Source organism: Loxodonta africana, chromosome 7 (genome assembly GCF_030014295.1).
Source record: "Loxodonta africana isolate mLoxAfr1 chromosome 7, mLoxAfr1.hap2, whole genome shotgun sequence".
Lineage (NCBI taxonomy): Eukaryota > Metazoa > Chordata > Mammalia > Proboscidea > Elephantidae > Loxodonta > Loxodonta africana.
Genome location: NC_087348.1, coordinates 20,866,290 through 20,892,373, shown reverse-complemented (window position 1 = coordinate 20,892,373; position 26,084 = coordinate 20,866,290). Strand labels below are relative to the sequence as shown.

At 39.2% G+C, this 26,084-nt stretch overlaps 3 pseudogenes; 2 read left to right on the top strand and 1 right to left on the bottom strand.

The window, feature by feature from the left end:
• Positions 1 to 113: 113 nt before the first annotated feature.
• LOC135231640 (olfactory receptor 8U3-like) lies at positions 114 to 24,971 on the bottom strand (annotated as a pseudogene).
• On the top strand, positions 13,644 to 14,303 carry LOC135231764 (olfactory receptor 5AL1-like; annotated as a pseudogene).
• Positions 21,430 to 22,494, top strand: LOC100667086 (olfactory receptor 5AL1-like; annotated as a pseudogene).
• Positions 24,972 to 26,084: the final 1,113 nt, after the last annotated feature.

Here is a 26,084-nt window from a genome sequence, read left to right as displayed (position 1 = left end):
AGCAAATTTTAGTAGTCTCTAAAGACATTGGTGGCCTGAACAGGAATCTAAAGTGTACTGACTTTCCAAGTGTGCCCCCAATACTTACAGAAAATGACAACATCTATTGAAATAACAGCCACTTTTTCAGTCAGTTGGGAAAGAATTATAAGAAATATAAGCAAGATATTTCTTTGCATGTTTTTAGTTAACAAAGCACTTATATTATTATTTTCATAATTGCAACATCTTTACAGTTTCACAACCTTTATCCAAGCTTTCTTGGAGGCTTCTTTTCCCTCCTTGTTCCTTAGACTATAGAAGAGAGGGATCAACATGAGGATCACTACAGTGTAAAAAACAGAAGCCATTTTGTCTGTGTCCAGTGAGTGGATTGCTGTAGGCTGTAGATACATGAAGATTAGTGTGCTATAGAAAATCGTGACAGCCACCATATGAGAGCCACAGGTGGAGATGGTCTTGAGTCACCCCTGGGTAGAAGTCTTTAAAATGGCAACAATGATAAAGATGTAGGAGATGAGTACAATTGAAGAGGAACAGATCATATCAAGGCCAGCAAAAGAAAAGATCAGCTTTCCCTTTGTGTGTGTCTGAACAGGACAGAGCTAAGAGGCGAAAGTCATTGCAATAGAAATGGATAATTACATTGGGTCCACAGTAAGTTCGACGGAAGGTGATACTGGTATGGAAGAGGTCAACCAGAAAGCTATATATATATATATATATATATATATAAAATATAGTGGGATATATATATATATATATATATGGAACATCTACTAATTGAATGCAGACTCTTTTTAACATTAATATTGAATAACGCAGGGGACTATGGATGGCTATGTAGCGATCATACACCATGGAGGCTAAAAGGACACACTCAGTGATCATGAAGGTAAGAGAGTAGCCCAGTTATGTTGCACAAGCATGAAAAGGAATAGCGTTGCGTTCCACAACAAAATTTACCATCATCTTCAGGGTGATGGCAGATGAGTAACAAAAGTCTGCAAAGGCCAGGTGGCTGAGGAAATAGTACACACTTTTAGAATAATCTCTTAATCTGAATCCGGCTTAGGTCTGTGGATATGTGCTTTGGAATTTATTTATTTAGACTGTCTCCAAATGTTGTACACTTTATATCATTTAGGTGCTTAATGACAGAGGGTGAAAAAATGTGTCTTAATCATGTAAAGCTGTTTGTAATATGGAAAACGGCTTACTAATGTGTATTTTTTAAAACAGATGATGACAGAAAATAATCTTATTTTTTTCCTTAATATTAGTACTATAAGTTTACTGAAAAAAAAATATAGAGGAAGAAGAACAAAAAGAAAGAAGTGGAAATGAAAAACAACAACAACAAAAAAAAGTGTTTAAAAATAGTACCAATCTGGATACCTAAAGATAAACAGTATTAATATTTTGGTTTTCATTTGTCATATTACATTTTCCACACTCAAATTTGCTAATTCATAATTTACATATTAATTGATGTATTCAATCCATTATTTTTATGAGATGAGTTTATACCATAAGAAATCATTTTAATATGTTGTGAAAACCACTCACAGCCTTAATGCTACAATGTTTATTTTCCATATTTTTAAAGAAAATACAACATAGATTTTGCTATTTCACTGATTGTTAATTTTAATTGAAACATCTTTCTTCTTTTACAATTCTGCACTGGATCGGAATTTCTGCCTGAAACAAATCTCTTCACCCCAACAGCAGAAGACATATTCAAACATAACAGGGTTCTCCTTCAACTGAATTTAATAGAACGCCCTGGTGAACTAGGGCCATCTTCTCATATATAAACTGCTCACTTCATACACAATCAAGATTATTCAGACCTTGTCCTCTGGAGAGGTTTCCCTTAGAAAAACTGTATATCTATTTCATGGCCAAAGGCATTATTCAGCAGTAACTGAGTTCATCCTCTTGGGACTCACAGACAATCCAGAGCTTCAAGCCGTGCGCTTTGGAGTCTTCCTAGTGATTTTCTTAGTTACTGCTGTGGGTAATCTTGGTTTGATTGTGCTAATTCAAATCAGTCTTCAGCTTCACACACCCATGTATTTTTTCCTCTGTCATCTGGCTTTTGTTGATTTTTATGGTACCTCCTCTATTACCCTCCCACGTGTCTGTCAGTTCATCATACTGTGGGGGCTTGTGTGTTGCTGTGATGCTGGAAGCTATGACACTGGTATTCAGATACCAGCAGGGTCACCCATGGAGGACAGGTTTCAGCTGAGCTTCCAGACTAAGACAGAATAGGAAGAAGGACACAGCAGTCTACTTCTAAAAAGCATTAGCCAGTGAAAGCCTTATGAATAGCAGCGGAACATAGTCTGATATAGTATGGAAGATGAGCCCCCCACGTTGGAAGGCACTCAGAAGATGACTGAGGAAGAGCTGCCTCCTCAAAGTGAGTCGACCTTAATGACATGGATGGAGTAAAGCTTTCAGGACCTTCATTTGTTGAAGTGGCATGACTCCAAATGAGAAGAAACAGCTGCAAATATCCATTAATAATCGGAACCTGGAATGTACGAAGTATGAATCTAGGAAAATTGGAAATCGTCAAAAATGCAGTGGAATGCATAAACATAGATATTCTAGGCATTAGTGAGCTGAAATGGACCGGTATTGGCCATTTTGAATTGGACAATCATATAATCTACTATGCTAGGAATGACAACTCGAAAAGGAATGGTGTTACATTCATCGTCAAAAAGAATGTTTCAAGATCTATCCTGAAATGTAACTCTGTCACTGATAGGATAACATCCATATGCCTACAAGGAAGACCAGTTAATAAGACTATTATTCAAATTTATGCACCAACCACTAGGGCCAAAGATGAAGAAATAGAATATTTTTATCAGCTGCTGCACTCTGAAATTGATCCAACATGCAATCAAGATGCATTAATAATCACTGGTGATTGGAATGCAAAAGTTGGAAAAGAAGAAGGATCAGTAGTTGGAAAATATGGCCTTGGTGATAGAAACAATGCCAGAGAACGAATGATAGATTTTTAAAGACCAATAACTTCTTCATTGCAAATACCTTCTTTCACCAACATAAACGGCGACTATACACAAGGACCTTGCCAGATGGAACACACAGAAATCAAGTTGACTACATCTGTGGAAAGAGACAATGGAAAAGCTCAATATCATCAGTCAGAACAAGGCCAGGGGCCGACTGTGGAGCAGACCATTAATTGCTCATATGCAAGTTCAAGCTGAAACTGAAGAAAATCAGAGCAAGTCCATGAGAGCCAAAATATGACCTTGAGCATATCCCACCTGAATTTAGAGACCATCTGAAGAATAGATTTGATACATTGAACACTAGTGACCGAAGACCAGACGAGTTATGGAATGACATCAAGGACATCATCCATGGAGAAAGCAAGAGGTCACAGAAAAGACAGGAAAGAAAGAAAAGACCAAGGTGGATGTCAGAGGAGACTCTGAAACTTGCTCTTAAGTGTCGAGCAGCTAAAGCAAAAGGAAGAATTGATGAAGTAAAAGAACTGAACAGAAGATTTCAAAGGGCCTCCCAAGAAGACAAAGTATTATAATGACATGTGCAAAGAGCTGGAGATGGAAAACCAAAAGGGAAGAACACTCTCAGCGTTTCTCAAGCTGAAAGAACTGAAGAAAAAATTCAAGTCTCGAGTTGCAATAGTGAAGGATTCCATGGGGAAAATATTAAATGATGCAGAAAGCATCAAAAGAAGATGGAAGGAATACTCAGAGTCATTATACCAAAAATAATTAGTCGATATTCAACCATTTCGAGAGGTGGCATATGATCAGGAACCACTGGTACTGAAGGAAGAAGTCCAAGCTGCTCTGAAGGCATTGGTGAAAAACAAGGCTACAGGAATTGATGGAATATAAATTGAGATGTTTCAACAAACAGATGCAGCGCTGGAGGTGCTCACTCGTCTATGCCAAGAAATATGGAAGACAGCTTCCTGGCCAACTGTTTGGAAGAGATCCATATTTATGCCTACTCCCAAGAAAGGTGATCCAACTGAATGTGGAAATTATAGAACGATATCATTAATATCACACCAAGCAAAATTCTGCTGAAGATCATTCAAAAACGGTTGCAGCAGTATATCAACAGGGAACTGCCAGAAATTCAGGCCAGTTTCAGAAGAGGACGTGGAACCAGGGATATCATTGCTGATATCAGATTGATCTTGGCTGAAATCAGAGATTACCAGAAGGATGTTGACCTGTGTTTTATTGATTATGCAAAGGCATTTGACTGTGTGGATCATAACAAACTATGGATAACACTGCGAAGAATGGGAACTCCAGAACACTTCATTTTGCTCATGAGGAAACTTTACATAGATCAAAAGGCAGTTGTTTGGGCAGAACAAGGAGATACTGATTGGTTTAAAGTCAGGAAAGTTGTGCGTCAGGGTTGTATTCTTTCACCATACCTATTTAATCTGTATGCTGAACAAATAATACGAGAAGCTGGACTATATGAAGAAGAACAGGACATCAGGATTGGAGGAAGACTCATTAACAACCTGTGTTATGCAGAGGACCCAACCTTGCTTGCTGAAAGTGAAGAGGACTTGAAGGACTTACTAATGAACAGCAAAGACCACAGCCTTCAGTATGGATTACACCTCAACATAAAGAAAACAGAAAGCCTCACAACTGGACCAATGAGCAACATCATGATAAATGGAGAAAAGATTGAAATTGTCAAGGATTTCATTTTACTTGGGTCCACAATCAACAGCCATGGAAGCAGCAGTCAAGAAATCAAAAGATGCATGGCATTGGGCAAATCTGCTGCAAAGCGTTGAAGAGCAAAGATGTCACCCTGAAGACTAAGGTGTACCTGACCCAAGCCATGGTATTTTCAATTGCGTCACATGCATGTGAAAACTGGATAATGAATAAGGAAGACTGAAGAAGAGTTGATGCCTTTGAATTGTGGTGTTGGCGAAGAATATTGAATATACCATGGGCTGCCAAAAGAACAAACAAATCTGTCTTAGAAGAAGTACAGCCAAAATGCTCCTTAGAAGCAAGGATGGCGAGACTGTGTCTTACATACTTTGGACATGTTGTCAGCAGGGATGAGTCCCTGGAGAAGGACAATATGCTTGGCAGAGTACAGGGTCAGCGGAAAAGAGGAAGACCCTCAACGAGGTGGACTGACACAGCAGCTGCAACAATGAGCTCAAGCATAACAACGATTGTAAGGATGGTGCAGGACCGGGCAGTGTTTCGCTCTGTTGTGCGTGGGGTCACTATGAGTTGGAACCAACTCGACGGCACCTTATCAACAACAACAATCTCTATTACCCAAACACCCTGGTGAACATTTTGTGTGATATTAAAAGTATGTCGGGGGGGGCCAAGATGGCGGACTAGGTGGACGCTCCCGCGGATCCCTCTTGCAACAAAGACTCGGAAAAACAAGGGAATCGATCACATACATAACAATCTATGAACTCTGAACAACAAGCACAGACTTAGAGACGGAGGACGAACAAATACGGGCAGACAGCGACTGTTTTCAGAACTAGGAGCCAACGCACCAGGCAGGTGACCTTCGGAGCTCGATCTGGGGCAGAGCCCAGGGGGGCAGACGGCACAGAAAGGGGGCCCACCCCTTCCCCCCCGAACCCATCCCGGGAGGAAGCCTAGCAGGTTGGCGCGGGCGGCGTAGGGGCGCAGCCGGAGGGAGAAACACCCGGGAGGCAGTGACTGATCTGAGAGGGGGGAGAACAGCGTCCCAGCTGGGGTGCCCTGCTGTCCGCCGGGAGTTAGGCGAGAAGCCGACGGGGCGCGCGCGGGGGGGGGGTCAGCTGTGTTTCCCTGGAGTGACCCCAGGGCGGGGCCCACGCGTTCGTGCGGGAGGACGCGCACCCAGTCCGCGCGTGTGGCACGGCACACCAGAGGGAGAAATCCCCGGAGGTGTCTGGTCTCAAAACAGGGAAAGCAGCATCCCAGACGGGGAGCCATTCCGCTGCGATATGGGCACGCGCGCGCGCGCGGGCGGGGCATGAGCGCGGGGTCCATTTTTATTATCCTGAATTGACCCAGAGGGCGGGAACACCTGGTCGTGCGAGTGACACCCTCCCAGTTTGCGCGAGAGGTGCGGCACACTGGAAGGAGAAGTCCCCGGGAGGAACTGATTGGTCCCAAAGCGCAGAAAGTAGCATCCCAGACAAAGTGCCGCCCTGCTGGGGCTTGGGCGCGCGCACGAGCGGGCCGTGAGCGCGGAGTCCATTTTTATTGCCCTGAATTGACCCAGGGGGCGGGCCCACCTGGCCGTGCGGAGGAACTGATTGGTCCCAAAGCGCAGAAAGTAGCATCCCAGACAGAGTGCCACCCTGCTGGGGCTTGGGCGCGCGCGGGCGGGGCGTGAGCGCGGAGTCCATTTTTATCGCCCTGAATTGACCCAGGGGGCGGGCCCACCTGGCCGTGCGGAGGAACTGATTGGTCCCAAAGCGCAGAAAGTAGCATCCCAGACAGAGTGCCACCCTGCTGGGGCTTGGGCGCGCGCGGGCGGGGCGTGAGCGCGGAGTCCATTTTTATCGCCCTGAATTGACCCAGGGGGCGGGCCCACCTGGCCGTGCGGAGGAACTGATTGGTCCCGAAGCGCAGAAAGTAGCGTCCCAGACGGGGTTCCGTCCTGCTGGGGCTTGGGCGCGCGCACGAGCGGGGTGTGAGCACGGAGTCCATTTTTATTGCCCTGAATTGACCCAGGGGGCGGGCCCACCTGGCCGTGCAGGTGACGCCAACCCAGTTCGCGCGAGAGGTGTGGCGCTCCGGAAGGAGAAGTCCCGGGGAGGAAGTGACTGGTTCCCGAACAGGGAAAGCAGCGTCTCAACCCGGAAGTCATCCCGCTGGGATTTGGGCGCGCGCGCACAGGCAGGGCGTGACCGCGGGATCTAATTATAATCGCCTGAATAGACCCTGGGGGCGGGCCCACCCGTTCGTGTGGGAAACGCCCACCCAGTGCCCACGAGCGGTGCCGCGCACCGGAGGAAGTCCCCAGGAGGAAGGGACTGGTTTCCGAGCAAGGAAAGCAGTGTCCTAGCCAGGGACCCGTCCAGCCCGGATTTTGGCAAACGGGGGCGGAGCGTGAACGTGGTGTTCAGCTCTATATTCTGTGGTGCTACACTCCTAGCTCTCAGATCCCTCCCCCACCCTCCCCAGGCGACCCCATTAACATCCGAATACCCGGAGCCAGAGAGAGAATTTAGATAGGGATCTGACTGCATTTTTTTTTAGCTGACTACTTGGAAAATCTAGTTTCCCAGTGATGGCTCGGAGACAGCAGTCCATATCAAACCACATAAAGAAACAGACCATGACAGCTTCTCCAACCCCCCAAACAAAAGAATCAAAATCTTTCCCAAATGAAGATACAATCCTGGAATTATCAGATACAGAATATAAAAAACTAATTTACAAAATGCTTAAAGATATCACGAATGAAATTAGGATAAATGCAGAAAAAGCCAAGGAACACACTGATAAAACTGTTGAAGAACTCAAAAAGATTATTCAAGAACATAGTGGAAAAATTAACAAGTTGCAAGAATCCATAGAGAGACAGCATGTAGAAATCCAAAAGATTAACAATAAAATTACAGAATTTGACAACGCAATAGAAAGTCAGAGGAGCAGACTCGAGCAATTAGAATGTAGACTGGGACTTCTGGAGGACCAGGGAAACAACACCAACATAGCTGGAAAAAAATCAGATAAAAGAATTAAAAAAAATGAAGAAACCCTAAGAATCATGTGGGACTCTATCAAGAAGGATAACTTGCGAGTGATTGGAGTCCCAGAACAGGGAGGGGGGACAGAAAACACAGAGAAAATAGTTGAAGAACTCCTGACACAAAACTTCCCTGACATCATGAAAGAAGAAAGGATATCTATCCAAGATGCTCATCGAACCCCATTTAAGATTGATCCAAAAAGAAAAACACCAAGACATATCATCATCAAACTTGCCAAAACCAAAGACAAACAGAAAATTTTAAAAGCAGCCAGGGAGAAAAGAAAGGTTTCCTTCAAGGGAGAATCAATAAGAATAAGTTCAGACTACTCAGCAGAAACTATGCAGGCAAGAAGGGAATGGGACGACATATACAGAGCACTAAACGAGAAAAGCTGCCAACCAAGGATCATATATCCAGCAAAACTCTCTCTGAAATATGAAGGAGAAATTAAGATATTTACAGATAAACACAAGTTTAGAGAATTTGCAAAAACTAAACCAAGACTGCAAGAAATGCTAAAGGAGATTGTTTGGCCTGATGACCAATAATATCAGGTACCAGCACAATACAAGGTCACAAAACAGAACGTCCTGATATCAACGCAACTCAAACAGGGAAAGCACAAAAACAAACAAATTAAGACTAATTCTAAAAAATAAATAAATAAACAAAATAATACACACAACAGGAAATCATGGAAATCAATAGCTAAACGATCAAAATAATCAAAAAGAGGGACTAAATATAGGAGGCATTGAACTGCCAGATGGAGAGTGATACAAGGCGAAATAGAAGGATACAAGTTAGGGTTTTACTTAGAAAAATAGGGGTAAATAAAAAGGTAACCACAAAAAGGAATATCAATTCCATAACTCAAGAAAAACGTAACGACTCAATAAACACAAAGTTAAACATTATGAAAATGAGGATCTCACAAGCTACTAAGAAAAACGTCTCAGCACAAAAAAGCATGTGGAAAAATGAAATGGCCAACAACACACATAAAAAGGCATCAAAATGACAGCACTAAAAACTTACTTATCTATAATTACGCTGAATGTAAATGGACTAAATGCACCAATAAAGAGACAGAGAGTCACGGACTGGATAAAAAAACACGATCCATCTATATGCTGCCTACAAGAGACACACCTTAGACTTAGAGACACAAACAAACTAAAACTCAAAGGATGGAAAAAAGTATATCAAGCAAACAATAAGCAAAAAAGAAGAGGAGTAGCAATATTAATTTCTGACAAAATAGACTTTAGACTTAAATCCGCCACAAAGGATAAAGAAGGACACTATATAATGATAAAAGGAACAATTGATCAGGAAGACATAACCATATTAAATATTTACGCACCTAATGACAGGGCTGCAAGATACATAAATCAAATTTTAACAGAATTGAAAAGTGAGATAGACACCTCCACATATATAGTAGGAGACTTCAACACACCACTTTCGGAGAAGGACAGGACATCCAGTAAGAAGCTCAATAGAGACACGGAAGACCTACTTACAACAATCAACCAACTTGACCTCATTGACTTATACAGAACTCTCCACCCAACTGCTGCAAAATATACTTTTTTTTCTAGCGCACATGGAACATTCTCTAGAATAGACCACATATTAGGGCATAAAACAAATCTTTCCAGAATCCAAAACATCGAAATATTACAAAGCATCTTCTCAGACCACAAGGCAATGAAGCTAGAAATCAATAACAGAAAAACTAGGGAAAAGAAATCAAATACTTGGAAAATGAACAATACCCTCCTGAAAAAAGACTGGGTTATAGAAGACATCAAGGAGGGAATAAGGAAATTCTTAGAAAGCAACGAGAATGAAAATACTTCCTATCAAAACCTCTGGGACACAGCAAAAGCAGTGCTCAGAGGCCAATTTATATCGATAAATGCACACATACAAAAAGAAGAAAGAGACAAAATCAGAGAACTGTCCCGACAACTTGAGCAAATAGAAAGTGAGCAACAAAAGAATCCATCAGGCACCCGAAGAAAACAAATAATAAAAATTAGAGCTGAACTAAATGAATTAGAGAACAGAAAAACAATTGAAAGAATTAACAAAGCCAAAAGCTGGTTCTTTGAAAAAATTAACAAAATTGATAAACCATTGGCTAGACTGACTAAAGAAAAACAGGAAAGGAAACAAATAACCCGAATAAGAAACGAGAAGGACCACATCACAACAGAACCAAATGAAATCAAAAGAATCATATCAGATTACTACATAAAATTGTACTCTAACAAATTTGAAAACCTAGAAGAAATGGATAAATTCTTGGAACAACACTACTTACCTAAACTAACACATACAGAAGTAGAACAACTAAATAGACCCATAACAAAAAAAGAGATTGAAATGGTAATCAAAAAACTCCCAACAAAAAAAAGTCCTGGCCCAGATGGCTTCACTGCAGAGTTCTACCAAACCTTCAGAGAAGACTTAACACCATTACTATTGAAGGTATTTCAAAGTATAGAAAAAGACGGAATACTACCCAACTCATTCTATGAAGCCACCATCTCCCTGATACCAAAACCAGGTAAAGACATTACAAAAAAAGAAAATTTTAGACCTATATCCCTCATGAACATAGATGCAAAAATCCTTAATAAAATTCTAGCCAATAGAATCCAACAACACATCAAAAAAATAATTCACCCTGATCAAGTGGGATTTATACCAGGTATGCAAGGCTGGTTTAATATCAGAAAAACCATTAATGTAATCCATCACATAAATAAAACAAAAGACAAAAACCACATGATCTTATCAATTGATGCAGAAAAGGCATTTGACAAAGTCCAACACCCATTTATGATAAAAACTCTCACCAAAATAGGAATTGAAGGAAAATTCCTCAACATAATAAAGGGCATATATGCAAAGCCAACGGCCAATATCACTCTAAATGGAGAGAACCTGAAAGCATTTCCCTTGAGAACGGGAACCAGACAAGGATGCCCTTTATCACCGCTCTTATTCAACATCGTACTTGAAGTCCTAGCCAGGGCAATTAGGCTAGACAAAGAAATAAAGGGTATTCAGATTGGTAAGGAGGAAGTAAAGCTATCACTATTTGCAGATGACATGATCCTATACATGGAAAACCCTAAGAAATCCTCCAGAAAACTACTGAAACTAATAGAAGAGTTTGGAAGAGTCTCAGGATATAAAATAAACATACAAAAATCACTTGGATTCCTCTACATCAACAAAAAGAACACCGAAGAGGAAATAACCAAATCAATACCATTCACAGTAGCCCCCAAGAAGATAAAATACTTAGGAATAAATCTTACCAAGGAAGTAAAAGACCTATACAAAGAAAACTATAAAACTCTGCTACAAGAAATTCAAAAGGACACGCTCAAATGGAAAAACATACCCTGCTCATGGATAGGAAGACTCAACATAGTAAAAATGTCTGTTCTACCAAAAGCCATTTATACATACAACGCACTTCCAATCCAAATACCAATGTCATACTTTAAGGGAATAGAGAAACAAATCACTAATTTCATATGGAAAGGAAAGAATCCCCGGATAAGCAAAACATTACTGAAAAAGAAGAAGAAAGTGGGAGGCCTCACCCTACCTGATTTCAGAACCTATTATATAGCTACAGTAGTCAAAACAGCCTGGTACTGGTACAACAACAGGCACATAGACCAATGGAACAGAATTGAGAATCCAGATATAAATCCATCCACGTATGAGCAGCTGATATTTGACAAAGGACCAGTGTCAGTCAATTGGGGAAATAATAGTCTTTTTAACAAATGGTGCTGGCATACCTGGATATCCATTTGCAAAAGAATGAAACAGGACCCATACCTCACACCATGCACAAAAACTAACTCCAAGTGGATCAAAGACCTAAACATAAAGACTAAAACGATAAAAATCTTGGAAGAAAAAATAGGATCTACCCTAGGAGCCCTAATACAGGGCATAAACAGAATACAAAACATTACCAAAAATGATGAAGAGAAACCAGATAACTGGGAGCTCCTAAAAATCAAACACCTATGCTCATCTAAAGACTTCACCAAAAGAGTAAAAAGACCACCTACAGACTGGGAAAGAATATTCAGCTATGACATCTCAGACCAGCGCCTGATCTCTAAAATCTACATGATTCTGTCAAAACTCAACCACAAAAAGACAAACAACCCAATCAAGAAGTGGGCAAAGGATATGAACACACATTTCACTAAAGAAGATATTCAGGCAGCCAACAGATACATGAGAAAATGCTCTCGATCATTAGTCATTAGAGAAATGCAAATTAAAACTACGATGAGATTCCATCTGACACCAACTAGACTGGCATTAATTCAAAAATCACAAAATAATAAATGTTGGAGAGGCTGCGGAGAGACTGGAACTCTCATACACTGCTGGTGGGATTGTAAAATGGTACAACCACTGTGGAAATCCATCTGGCGTTATCTTAAACAGTTAGAAATAGAACTACCATACAAACCAGAAATCCCACTCCTCGGAATATACCCTAAAAATACAAGACCCTTCACACAAACAGATATATGCACACCCATGTTTATTGCAGCTCTGTTTACAATAGCAAAAAGCTGGAAGCAACCAAGATGTCCATCAACGGACGAATGGGTAAATAAATTGTGGTATATTCACACAATGGAATACTACGCATCCATAAAGAACAGTGACGAATCTCTGAAACATTTCATAACATGGAGGAATCTGGAAGGCATTATGCTGAGCGAAATGAGTCAGTTGCAAAAGGACAAATATTGTATAAGACCACTATTATAAGATCTTGAGGAATAGAAAAAACGGAAAAGAACACATACTTTTGTGGTTACAAAGGGGGGAGGGAGGGAGGGAGGGAGGGAGAGGGCTTTTTATTGATCAATCTGTAGATGGGAACTGCTTTGGGTGAAGGGAAAGACAACACTCAAAACAAGGAAGGTCAGCCTAATTGGACAGGATTAAAAGTAAAGAGGTTTCCGAGATAAAATGAAAGCTTCAAAGGATAGCGAAGCAGGGGCTGGGGTCTGGGGAACTTGGTTTGAGAGGACTTCTAAATCAATGGGCAAAACAATTCTATTATGAAAACACTCTGCATCCCACTTTGAATTGTGGCACCTGGGGTCCTAAATGCCAACAAGCAGCCATCTAAAATACATTAATTGGTCTCAACCCACCGGGAGCAAAGGCAAAGGAAGAACACCAAGGTCACACGACAACTAAGAACCCAAGAGACAGAAAGGGCCACTTGAACCAGAGACCTGCAATATCCTGAGACCAGAAGAACAAGTTGGTGCCCGGCCACAATCGATGTCTGCCCTGTCAGGGAGCACAAGAGACAACTCCTGAGGGAGCAGGAGACCAATGGGATACAGACCCCAAATTCTCATTAAAAGACCACACCTAATGGTATGATTCCGACTAGAGGAATCCCAGAGACAATGCTCCCCAGAACTTCTGATGGCACAGGACAGGAACCAACCCCGAAGACAAATCATCAGGCATGAAAAGGACTGGTCAGTGGGGGGGAGAGAGATACTGATGAAGAGCGAGCTAATTAAATCAGGTGGACACGGGAGAGTGTGTTGGCAACTCTTGACTGGAGGGGGGATGGGAAGATAGAGAGAGATGGAAGAAGGTAAAATTGGCACGAAATGAGAGACTGTAAGGGCTGACTCAATAGGGGGAGAGCAAGTGGGAGAAGGGAGTAAGATGTATGTAAACCTACATGTGACAGACTGATTGGAATGGTAAATGTTCACTTGAAGCTTAATAAAAATTTAAAAAAAAAAAAAAAAGTATGTCACTTTTTGTATGTGTAATGTAGGTGTGTTGTTTTATCATATTTTCAGTTTGGGAATTATTACTGCTCTCTGTCATGGTTAATGACTGGCATGTGGCCATCTGCAACCCTTTACTCTGTGTACTTCTCATGCCTAGGAAAATCTTCATTCAAATGGTCACTAGCGCATATATTTTTAGATTGACAATGGGAGTTGTACAGGCAGTGCCTACATTCTACATGTCTTTCTGTGACTCTAATGTGGTCATCCAGTTCTACTGGGATGATGTTCTCTTGATTGCTCTACCTTGTTCTGATACACATGTCAAAGAGCTAATGCTGTTAATTATTGCTGGATTCAATGTGTTTTGCTCACTTATAGTTGTTCTCATCTCCTATGTCTTCATTCTCTTTGTCATCCCGAGGATCCACTCTGCTGAAGGAAGACAGAAAGCCTTCTCTACCTGTGCTTCTCATCTATGTGTTCTTACTATGTACAAAGGGACCTTAATGTTCATGTACTTACAGCCCAAGTCAAACCACTCACTGGATAAAGGCAAATTTGCCTCAGTGTTCTAGGCAGTGGTTATCCCCATGCTAAACCCACTGATCTATAGTTTGAGGAATCAGGAGGTAACAAAGGCCCTGAAAAGAATTATTGAAAAAAATGTATTCTAATGATCAATGGTGAGATTCATTTTCATGAAAAAAATGCCAGAAACAGAGTTTGGAGTTTCTCGAGTCAAGTTTGTACAATGGTACGGTGCTAATACGTGTAGGAATCCTTGCCCTCTGGGGCTCAGTTTATTGAAAATAGTTATTTGCTTGTCCTTTGTTTTATCCTTTTTGGTGGTGTTTCATAAATTTTTGTTTCATTGTTAAATTCTAAAATAAAGAAAAGAATTAACAGCCCTCTTTGACCATTAGATATCTCATCAATAGAGACAGAGCATACAGTTTCTTGAAATGATGAATTCTAAGTGGAGATGGGGTGAGACACCAGTATATTTCTAACTAGTACTAACATAATATAACAACCACCTATGGACTAGGCCCAAATATTAACCCCGCCTTTTTGTCATTGTAGGGAATCCCTAACCCAGGCAACCATGGCATAGATCGACAGAAAGAGCTATGTACAATGAACACTTAAGAGTTAGGTGATATAAACATCTGGACTACCTTTCCATGTAATGTGTTCATACAATCCTGGAAACAGACTTTGTGGTTTCGACAGAGGGAAAGCAGTTTAAAATATCTCCCTAAACCAATGAGTGAACGTGTTCTCAGGCCCAAGCGTCTTTCAAGTTACCTTGAAATTCTCTCACATCTCTGTAGAAAAACTAATATTAGGTTAATAATTACAGATTAATTAGAAATAAAACAATGCGAAAATATATAGTGACTTTTGTGAAATTTCTGTTCAAGATACTTTTATTGTGGTTGTTAAATTCACGAAACTAAAACACAAAAACCAAACCTGTTACCGTCAAGTCAATTCTGACCTCACTGATCCTTGTAGGACAGAGCAGAGCTGCCCCACAGGGTTTCCAAGGCTGTAATCTTTACAGAAGCAGGCAGTGACATCTTTCTCACACAGAGGAGCTGGTGGCTTTGAACCGTGGACCTTAAGATTAGCAGTAGGGCACTTAAATGCTGGGCCACCCAAAATGGTATTATTAAGAACTAGAAGAATAATGTTAATTGGACAAAATATTCACAATAATTAAGATTGATTTTGTGCGTGTGTTTGTATAAAAAGAAGGGGTTGATTGTGATTTTTCTATCTATTCATCTTTCTGTTTATTATTCTACACACAAACATGGGTGAAATGGTAATGAATAGAGTTCATTGCAGGCTTTGATCTATGTACCTTTAAATGCTTTCCAGCACAGTGCAGGATAAAATAAGTTCTTTTTCAGTTATTATTCCTTGTGAACAGAACTTTCAAGCATAATTCTCTGAGATCAAACTAAGTACATCAATTAAAAAAAAAAAAAAAAACACCAATAGCAAATAAGAAATCCATGCTAATTGTTAATTGCAACAGATTGAATTTCTCATCTAGAGTTGGATATTTGGTACAATCCAAATCATTACTTAGTGGTGGGTTAATATACTTTGATCTAATGCATATCATGACCACTTATTGAAATTTATAAATTTAGTAAGACCAATATTAAAGTATAAAAAAGTAAGCCAAGTACAATTAAATGTTTTCCATGTTGTTTTCTAAAACGTTAGAATGATCTTTGTTAAGCAATTATTCTTTGTTAGACTTTGGCTCAGCAAAGTTATCTGTAATTTCAAATAATTGTTCCTTGTTTGTGAGGCAAATTGAATCCCCAAAGATCAACTATAACATAATTTGCTATGCTCATGAGACATCATTACATTGTTTCTCATAAATTTTAAAGAATGATGTCATACAAGGAAAAAGACTCTAGAGGGACTACAAACCATACAAAATGCACTGACAATACTTAAGTAATGGTAAGCATTGTTGGCATTCCCGGAATTGGCTTCAAGACTAATTGAATTCTTTTTGGTTTTGTCATAGATTACTCAAAAACAGCAATGCAGTACTGAAAAGTATTCAAGGTAATTGAGGTAGTAAAAAAGGGTTTGGAGTAACACAAACTTTGGATTCATATGTTCAATTATTTTACAAGTGTTTTTGGAGTGTCTACTGATTGCTGAGTCCTGTTGGGTATTGGAGGTAAAACTGGGGAAAATATAGAACCATTCTGGCTTACCAAGAATTTCAAATTTAGAGTAGGTTACAGACAAATTAACAGGTAGGTGAATAGTTCAGAGTAGCACATGAGAGATAATAAAAGCCCTACAGAAAGAAGTGAAATTTCACCTGGGATTGGAAGGAGAAGCTGAAAGAATGTAGCCAACCAGAAGGGTGAAGGTAAAAAAAGGAGTATTCTGACAAAACTATGCACAAACTATGATGTCACACCTGAGAAACTGAAGCCACATGGCTGAGGCATGGAGATTACATGAGGGATGTCACAAGAGATGAGACTAGTCTGCAAAGCAGGAGTTTGTTTTCAAGGGTCGATTTAGTCACTTTAAGGACTTTGAACTTTATCCTAAGTTCAGCTGAAGAAAAAGTTAAGACTTTCCAGTTAGGAAGAGCTCTTGGGCTGCCATATGCACAAAGAGGGTTATAAAACTAGAGGCTAGGATAAAAGAGAGCAATATTTAGGCTTTTCCTCCAGGAAAGGTGTGATAGAAGTCTAAATAAAGAAAAGAATTCATGATATTGAGGACATTAGAAGAGGACGTATTTGAAAAAAATAGATTAAAAAATTAGAAGTGTTCAATAATTAATTATTTGTTGGTAAAAGAAGGAAGGTACATGAAATGTTTTCTTGGTTTCTCACCTGGATAAATGTCTGGAAGATGGTACCATTCACTGAGATAGAAAATACACGCTTTAAGGCATATGAATGGGGTGGGGTGGTTTTGAAACTCTGATTTTTCTTTTGAACATGTTAAATTTAGGTACCTCTGAAATATTTAAATTAATGTAATCTGGAAATCTGTTGGATATATGTACCTGGAACTTAGAGAAAAACCTATCTTAGATATTTAAGTTGATGCATCATCAGTACATAAATGACAATTGTCCTCATATCATTAAATGAGAGCTCTCAACAAGAATGTTCAAAAAGGAAATGAGTTGGCTAAGCGTGGAAGTCTAAAGTAAGATAGTCATTTAAAATATAGACAAAGAAAACATAGCTATCAAGGGAGGGTAAAAGTGGACAGAAGGATGGAAAAACCCAGAAATTCTGGCTACTTGAAAGCCAAAAAACAATGTTTTTTAGGATAAAAGTAAATGGTGTCCAATGCTACAGAGAAGTCAAGGGTGAAGTCTTCACTGGATTTGGGAAAAAGGAGAGTGTTGCTGTACTTCAAGAATGTAATTTCAATGCAATGCTGAGAAAAAAACATAACAATAATACAATAGGTCAAGATATGAATGTGAAAGAGGGGGTAAGTGTTGGCAACTTTTCTCGGGTGTTTGGTAATGAAGGGTGGAAGACAAGAGCAGAGGTAGAGGGTTATCTTAGGTAAAGGGGCAGGAGTAGAAATGAAAGAACACTGGTGAGGTCTGACCATATACTTTGTTTATAGAACAATGCAAATGGTTGAATAAATTAGCAGAGGAGAAGATATGGAATGCAAAACAGCATGTGATCAAAATATAAGTTTAGGCATTAGAAATAGAGGTGTGCTTGATCCAAGCCATAGTCTGTTTGATGGCCTCATATATATGTGAAAGCTGGGCAATTAAAAAAGTACTGCTGAAGAAGGATTGATGCATTTGAATTATGGTGTCGGTGAAAAATATTGAATATACCATGGACTTCCAGAAGAATGAACACATCTGTCTTGGAAAAAATACAGTCAGAATGCTTCCCAGAAGTGAGGATGGTGAGATTTTGTCTTATGTACTTTTCACATGTTATTAGGAGGAACCAGACCCTGGAGAAGGACATCATCTTTGGTAAACCAGAGAGTCAGTGAAAAAAGAGGAAGACCACCAAAAGGACGGATTGACACAGTGCCTGAGACAATGGGCTGAAACATAGTAATGATTGTGAGGATGGCTCAGGACCAGTGTTTCATTTTGTTGTAAATAGGGTTGCTCTGAGTTGGAACCTACTCAATGCCACCTAACAACAGCATTAGAAAAAAATATCCTCCAAAAAAAAAAAAAACATGGAAGCTGGTAGTTTTGCACAACTCTTCAAAAGAAGTTGAATTTTTTGTTTTGTTTTGTTTTGTTATTTAAAATCTTATGATGGAATTATTGGTAGAGAATAAAGGGGTGGTATTTTTTTTTTATTGAAGAGTGTGAAGAAATTCAAAGGGCCTGAAATAATAGTTACATATAGACTGAGAGAAAGTTGATTCAGGAAAAAGCCAATCTTCTGGGGAAAAGTAAGTGACTACTTTTGAATATAAGTTTCTAATTGTTCACTTTTGCCTGCTTGATGTTCTTGGGAGTTCAGGTACAATTGTGAAGGAAAAATATTTAAAAATACCTAGATGTTAGATGTTAGTTGATCTGGAAAGAAATAAGACCAGGATGTTTAGGATGTTGACAAGAATAATTGTAGTAATAAATCATGGAATCTAAGCTATGTAGGGGAAGAACTAAAAAAAGGAGGTGACGAAATGGAAGAGAAATAATTAGTGGGAAATAGCGATATGAGTGGAAACCTGGTATGCAAAGTTGTATTGTCTGACTAAGATGTTAAAGGGAAGGGTTGTGATCTAAATAAAATGTTCTAATTTTGAATATTTAGCATTTAATCAATTTCCAGATAAACAAGACCCAAGATGAAGCCATAAGAGCAGGAAGTTCAAGGCTGTTGCTGTTGGGGTCACTGATACCAAGATTTCAAGGATTCAAGGAACAATGCATTAAATGTGTGGTTTTTGTGGGCACTGATGCCAAATTTATGGAAAAGTAACAGAATGGTCTTGGTGCCAAAATCTTCAATAAATAAGGAGTGACATAGGAATATCTAAGTGGCAACAATGAAGATGGTTTTAAGCTTCAAAGCATTAGAAGAGTTTACTCAAATGGATGATATAATAATAAGTAAAAAAACAATGCTCTGAGTACGAATAAGGCCTTGTCTTAGCTCCCAAATTTGAAATATGTGTAGAGTTACAAATTGAGCCACCTAGAAGAAGTAGGTCTTCAAGGGGAGCCAAGATTTCGTTTAACCAAACAAAAAAAACATTGCCTTCAAGTCCATTCCAACAAATAGTGAACCTATAGGACAGAATTTTCCCATAGAGTTTCCGAGGAGTGGCTAGTTGATTTGAACTACTGACTATTTGGTTAGCAGCCTACTCTTTAACTACTGTGGCACCAGGGCCCCATTAGTTTAAGCAAGGGAAAATAAAATGAAGATGTTGGAGAGTTTGGCAATATCAGAGCAAGAGCTGCCCATATTTCAAAACAACACAACTATGTAAGTACTAGAGAGAATAAGAGCCAAGACGGGCAGGGATCAAAGTTAAATTTAGTGAGGCAATGGGAGAAAGCTTTTCAAAATATTGCAAAACAAATAAACTCCTTGATAAATAACTGTGATTGGATTGCACACAGAGTAAGTCTCAATGTAAATAATATTAACACTATTAAGAGCTAAATTTTATCTAGCACATAGTATGAGATAATGGACAATGAATAAGGAAACTGAAGAAGAGTTGATGCCTTTGAACTGTGATGTTGGCGAAGAAGATTGAATATACCACGGACTGCCAAAAGAACGAACAAATTTGTCTTGGAAGAAGCCCAACCAGAATGCTCCTTAGAGGCAAGGATGGCGAGACTGCATCTTACATACTTTGGACATGTTGTCAGGAGGGATCAGTTCCTGGAGAAGGACATCATGCTTGGCAGGGTACAGGGTCAGCAGAAAAGAGGAAGACCCTCAACAAAATGGATTGACACAGCGGCTGCAACAATGAGTTCAAGCATAACAACGATTGTAAGGATGGCTCAGGACAGGGCAGTGTTTCGTTCTGTTGTACATAGGGTCACTATGAATCGGAACCAACTCGACAGCACCTAACAACACAACATGAGATAGGCACTGCTCTAAGCGTTTGACATGGACGTGGGTTGCCTTTCCAATGCTGTTTTGTTTCTGGTAAGTGGGGGAAATCATTCCTCTCTGAAAAGAGATCATTGAATAAACTATGAATTGAGGTTAGGGATTCAAGGCTGAGACTAGTTAGTGTGTTACTCTTCTTCATCCCATGCTGGTCAAGAAATGTAAAGGAAACCTAAACTCTCTGCCTCCGTTTGTATATCTCAAAATAAAGGTGACACCTATATTATCAACCTATAAGCTTGATAAAATCTGAGACAAAATAGTTAGAAAGGCAAATCATTTTGTGGTAATGTAAAGTTCATTAAAAGGGCCCTCCTTTTGTTTAGCTAGAAACCAGCTTGCATTTCTACAAATTCGTTTTAGGATGTTTTCCTGCTTTGCATTTGGAACTTGGAAGATACGTGATAAATGTGCTTTGTGAATCACTTAATGCGTCTTTAACTTGTTCTGCAATTTTCAAATAGAAAGAGTGTGTTTATACTTCCACGGTATTTTTCTCCTTTAATTCACAAAAACTACACAACAATTGAAGAAAAAAACAGGAATTACAGGTAAGAGAAAAAAATTTAAACGATCCTGAGTTTATGGTAGAGAGCTCAACAGTATTCAAAATTTTAACTCTGAACTTTTATATTAACTATTCTGGGATGAATTTTTGGAATTTATTTCATTTTTATTATGATTTTTTAAAGGATTTAGTATACTTTTTTTTTGTTTTTTAAAGGATGTAGTATACTGGGGCAGTACTACTCTGCCCTATAGGGTAGCTGTGAGTCGGAATCGACTCGATGGCACTGGGTTTTAGTATACTTTTATTTAAAGTATTAAAATAACTTTAAAAACATTTTGGCATCTGTGTTAAAAAATCTGCCAATCTTTATTTCCTCTTGCTAAAAGTAGATATGCCATAGATTTTTCAGTTATATAAAATTTTAAATAAAATGCCATCTTTCTACTTTTACTATTCCCTACATAATCTCATGTTTTGGAATTTCTGCCTAGATCAGATGCCTTCATTCCAAATGCAGAGCTAGCACGAAGATTGTCCAGGGAGGTCAGAATCATCTTCTAACATCTGCTTGATGATTACCAGCAGACTCAAGATTACTTGGAACTGTGATCTGGAGGAGTTTATTGCAATCTTTTCATGGCCAAAGGCAGCCATTCAGCTGTGACTGAGTTCGTCCTCTTGGGACTCACAGATAATCCAGAACTTCAAGCCATTCTCTTTAGTGTCTTCCTAGTGATCTACTTAGTGTCCTGGGTAATCTTGGTTTGATTGTGCTAATCCAAATCAGTCCTCAGCTTCACACACCCATGTATTTTTTTCTCAACCATCTGGCTTTTGTTGATTTTTCTTTTACTTCATCTGTCACCCCAAACACCTTAGTGAACTTCTGGTGTGAAGTTAAAAGTATAACATTTTATGCGTGTGCCACCCAGGTATGTTGCTTTATCACATTTGTAGTTTGTGAATTGTACTTGCTTTCCATCATGGCATATGATCGGTATGTTGCCATCTCCAACCCTTTACTCTATGTCGTTCTCATGCCTAGAAAACTCTGTATTCAACTGGTTGCTAGCACATATGTGTATGCTTTTACTGTGGGTCTTGTACAGACAGTGATGACATTCCATTTGTCTTTTTGTGACTCCAATATGGTCAACCACTTCTACTGTGACGATGTTCCTTTGTTTGCTTTGGCCTGCTCTGACACCCAAGTCAAAGAGCTGATGTTGTTAGTCATTGCTGGGTTCAATACACTTTTCTCTCTACTGATTGTGTTAATTTCCTATGACTTCATTGTCTTAACCATCCTTAGGATCAACTCTGCTGAGGGAAGAAAGAAAGCCTTTTCCACCTGTGTGTCCCACCTGACCTCCATCACAATATTTTATGGGACCCTTATTTTTATGTACCTCCAGCCCAAGTCAACCCATTCCCTGATCAGAGATAAATTTGCTTCAGTGTTTTATGTGGTGGTGACTCTCATGCTAAACCCACTGATCTATAGCTTGAGAAACCAGGAGGTAAAAAATGCACTGAAGAGAATTATGGAAAAGTTGTGTTTGGCTCTCAGATAAATGAAGAGCCATAGGGCAGGGATCACAAAACTTAGAGTTATATCTTGTCTAGAGTCACAGTCCTGGTAAATGACAAAGCCAAATCCCTTATTTCAAGTGTTCAAGCACACTATTCTGAGGTATAGTTCTGTAGACTCAAGGTGAGTTTCATCCACTGTTTATTTCCAATAATCTCTACATGAAAATCATTTTGTAAATTTTATTTGGGTTGTTGAAAGAAGAGTGTGGGAAGGAGAGAGGGAGGGAGGCGAAGAGAAAAATAGAGAGAAATCCTTTTTGGATATGTTATCCTTCAGCAGTAGAGTTTTAGGAAATACTTATTTTACCTGAAATCCATATGATATTGAGAATAGATCAACATCTGATATCTTACTTTGAAAATCTGCTGCCGGGATAATCTGGAAACCATGTCAAAGTTTAATAGCAGGTGTTTTGAGTTGGAACACTCTGAATAATTTTCCTGGTAGTCCACTTTCTCTGCACCCAGCTGGGAAAGATAACTCAAGCAGAGTTACCCTGACATTGAGCATTTAGTGGCATTGATTCTGTATCAGTTTAGATCATTTGGGCTACTTCATACCATTATGATTCACTGCCCATATATATGAATGTGTGGGTAGGCCTATTCTACATAAATGTGTGGTTAGAACTTGGATTCTTCATTCAAACAGTTTGGCTAACCATTTTAGCTTTTCCAATTAATGTGTTAAGAGAACTAGCTCACATTTCTGTATCTCAACTGCCTCATCTGCAATAGGCAAGAAGAGTTCCTTTCTCTTAGACTGATTGTGAGTAGAACTGCACCATAGAGTTTCCAAGACGCAGCTGGTGGATTTGACCTGTGGACCTTCTGGTTATCAGCGGAGCTCTTAAGCACTGCACCACCAGGGCTCTGATTGTGAGAATTAGATCAGGTTATGAATATGAAGAGTATTGCCCAGTTCCTAGCACATAACAAGCAATTTATAATTGTTGCCTATTACATTTAATTATTAATACTATAACTACACTAATGGTTCCTTTGATTCAGTCTTAGACAATAGAGGAGCCTTTTTGGAAATAGTTGCCAACATGATATACTTTATTTTAAAATCAACAAAATGAAGCTATAAAAGCTAAAAAGTTATATTCTTGTGATCTTTTAAAACAATACAATGCTTTTAAATTTCTTTTGTGTGTGTTGATGAGCACATTTTTAATCAATTTTTTAAGAGGGAGCAATTCTCTCATACCAGCACTTCGATGATACTGATAATATGTATTGCTTTCTTGATAAAATGAATCAATTCATTCTTGTTATATTTAGTAAAGATTAGGTTAATAAATTATTAATTTATTCAGTTACAAACTTTTAAAATAAAATTGGAGTTAACATCAATTGTGTCTTTTTGGTGTGTCAGGTGGTTAGTGCAGTGTTTTTAAATAAACTGTTTCAGTTAATTTTCATAATACCCAGCTGAGATAGATATAATTTTCCATTCTATCAAGAGAATAGTCAAAGTAGGTTATGTAATTTACTAGCACATGCATAGCTGATATCTGAAAGAATAAAGGTTTGAATCTAGTTTTGTAAAACCATAAAGCTCATTTTGTAATTATTTCTTATACTTCCAAGGACAATTGTACAATGATAGGGTATTTTAAAAAATTGGAACTAATTGAATGCAGACTCTTTAACATCAGTATTGAATAATTCAGGGGACTACAGATGGCTACATAGCAACGATAGACCATAGAGACTGTCTTTGTTATCTAGTGCTGCTATAACAGGCATGCCACAAATGGATGGCTTCAATGAACAGAAGTTTATTCTCTCATAGTCTAATAGGCTAGAAGTCCAAATTCAGGTCATCAGCTCTAGGAGAAGGCTTTCTCTGTCTGTCAATTCTCCAGGATGTCCTTGCCATCAGGCTTCCCCTCGTCTAGGAGCTTCTCCTACACAGGGACCCTGGGTTCAAAGGACATGCTATGCTCTAGGTGTTGCTTTCTTGGAGGTGTGAGACCCCCCCATCTCCCTGCTCCATACTGTTTTTTATATCTCAAAAGAGATTGGCTTAAGACACAATTTAATCTTATAGATCTCATCAACACACCTACCAATAACCCATCTCCTTAACATCATAATGATCAGGTTTACAACACATAGGACAATCACATCAGATGACAAAATGGTAGACAATAACACAATACCGGGAATCACGGCCCCAACAAATTAACACACATAATTTTGGGGGACACAATTCAATCCATGACAGAGGCTAAAAGGAAACACTTAATGATCATGAAGGTAAGAAAGCAGCACAGTTGTGTTGCACAAGCATGGAAAGAAATAGTGTTGCATTCCCCAACAAAGTTCACCATCATCTTTGGGATAATGGCAGAGGGGTAAAAAAGATCCATGAAGGCCAGGTGGCTAAGGAAATAGTACATAAATGTGTGGAGTCGAGTGTCAATCCTGATTAATATAATCAATCCAATGTTCCCCAGAACTGTGACCAGATAGATGAATAAAAGTACCACAAAACATGGGGTCTGGAGCTCTGGCCTGGCTGTAATGCCTTTGAGAATGAATTCAGCAACTTAAGTGATATTAACAGCAGCCATTTATATTCGGTGATTGTTGTTGCATTTGGAGAATAAAAATGGCAACTCTCTTGGCCTCTGCCAGTGTAGAGGAAAGATGATCATTGATGTCTTGTCAGCCTTGAATTACATCATCAGATGGGTAAAAAGTGCACCTTAGCTTTTATCTGCCATTCAGAATAATCTTCTTAAAAGTTATTTTTCTTTCTAATTTTAGAAAGTAAGAAATCATCTTGGCTGAAACAAAATATTATCTAATTTAAACCCGTTGCAGCAACCACCACTAATATTTCACTGTTCTTGCTGCCGTTATCTTTTCTATGCACATATAAGCACAATGGGAGTCCCTGGGTGATGCAGATGGTTAATGTACTAAGCTGATAAGCATAAGGTTGGAGGTTTGAGTCCACCCAGAGGTGTCTCAGAAGAAAGGCAGAATGACCTACTGTTCAAAAATCAGCCACTGAAGACCCTCTGGAGATCTACTCTGACACACACAGGGTCACCATGATTCAGAATTTACTCGATGGCAACTGATGTTTTTACTTGCATATGGTATTTAAAAATACTCAATTTTTTATCACAAAGTCTTTTCTTTCAGTTCCAACCATGAAGTTATGATTTGAACCCTAATTGAGGATAATTATAAGATTACCATATAAGGTAATAATAAAGTAGGCCATCTTCACTGAAAGATGATCTCAGGGGAGGAGGTTTATTTATAATTTTTTTTCTTTTTTGCTTAAAATAGAAACACTTGTTTTTTTTCTTTTATTGCTTTTATAAAACCTCAGGATTTATTGTTGTCCCAAGTTGCTTGTCAAACCAAAATCAGAGGAAACTGTATGGGGACATAAATGTATCAATGAGAACCTGAACTATGGTAGATATTTACTACTAAGTCCTGGTGGTGCAGCGGTTAAGAGATCAGCTACTAACTAAGAAGGCAGTTCCAAATCCACCAGCCACTCTTTGGAGACCGTATGGGGCAGTTCTACTCTGTTCTATACGTTCACTATGAGCTGGAATCAACTCAATGGCAACAGGTTTGGTCTGGTGGTACAAGCAATTTGCAATCAGTTACTACCTTAAACTTTGGAGGTTCAAATCCACCCAAGAGTACAATGGAAGAAA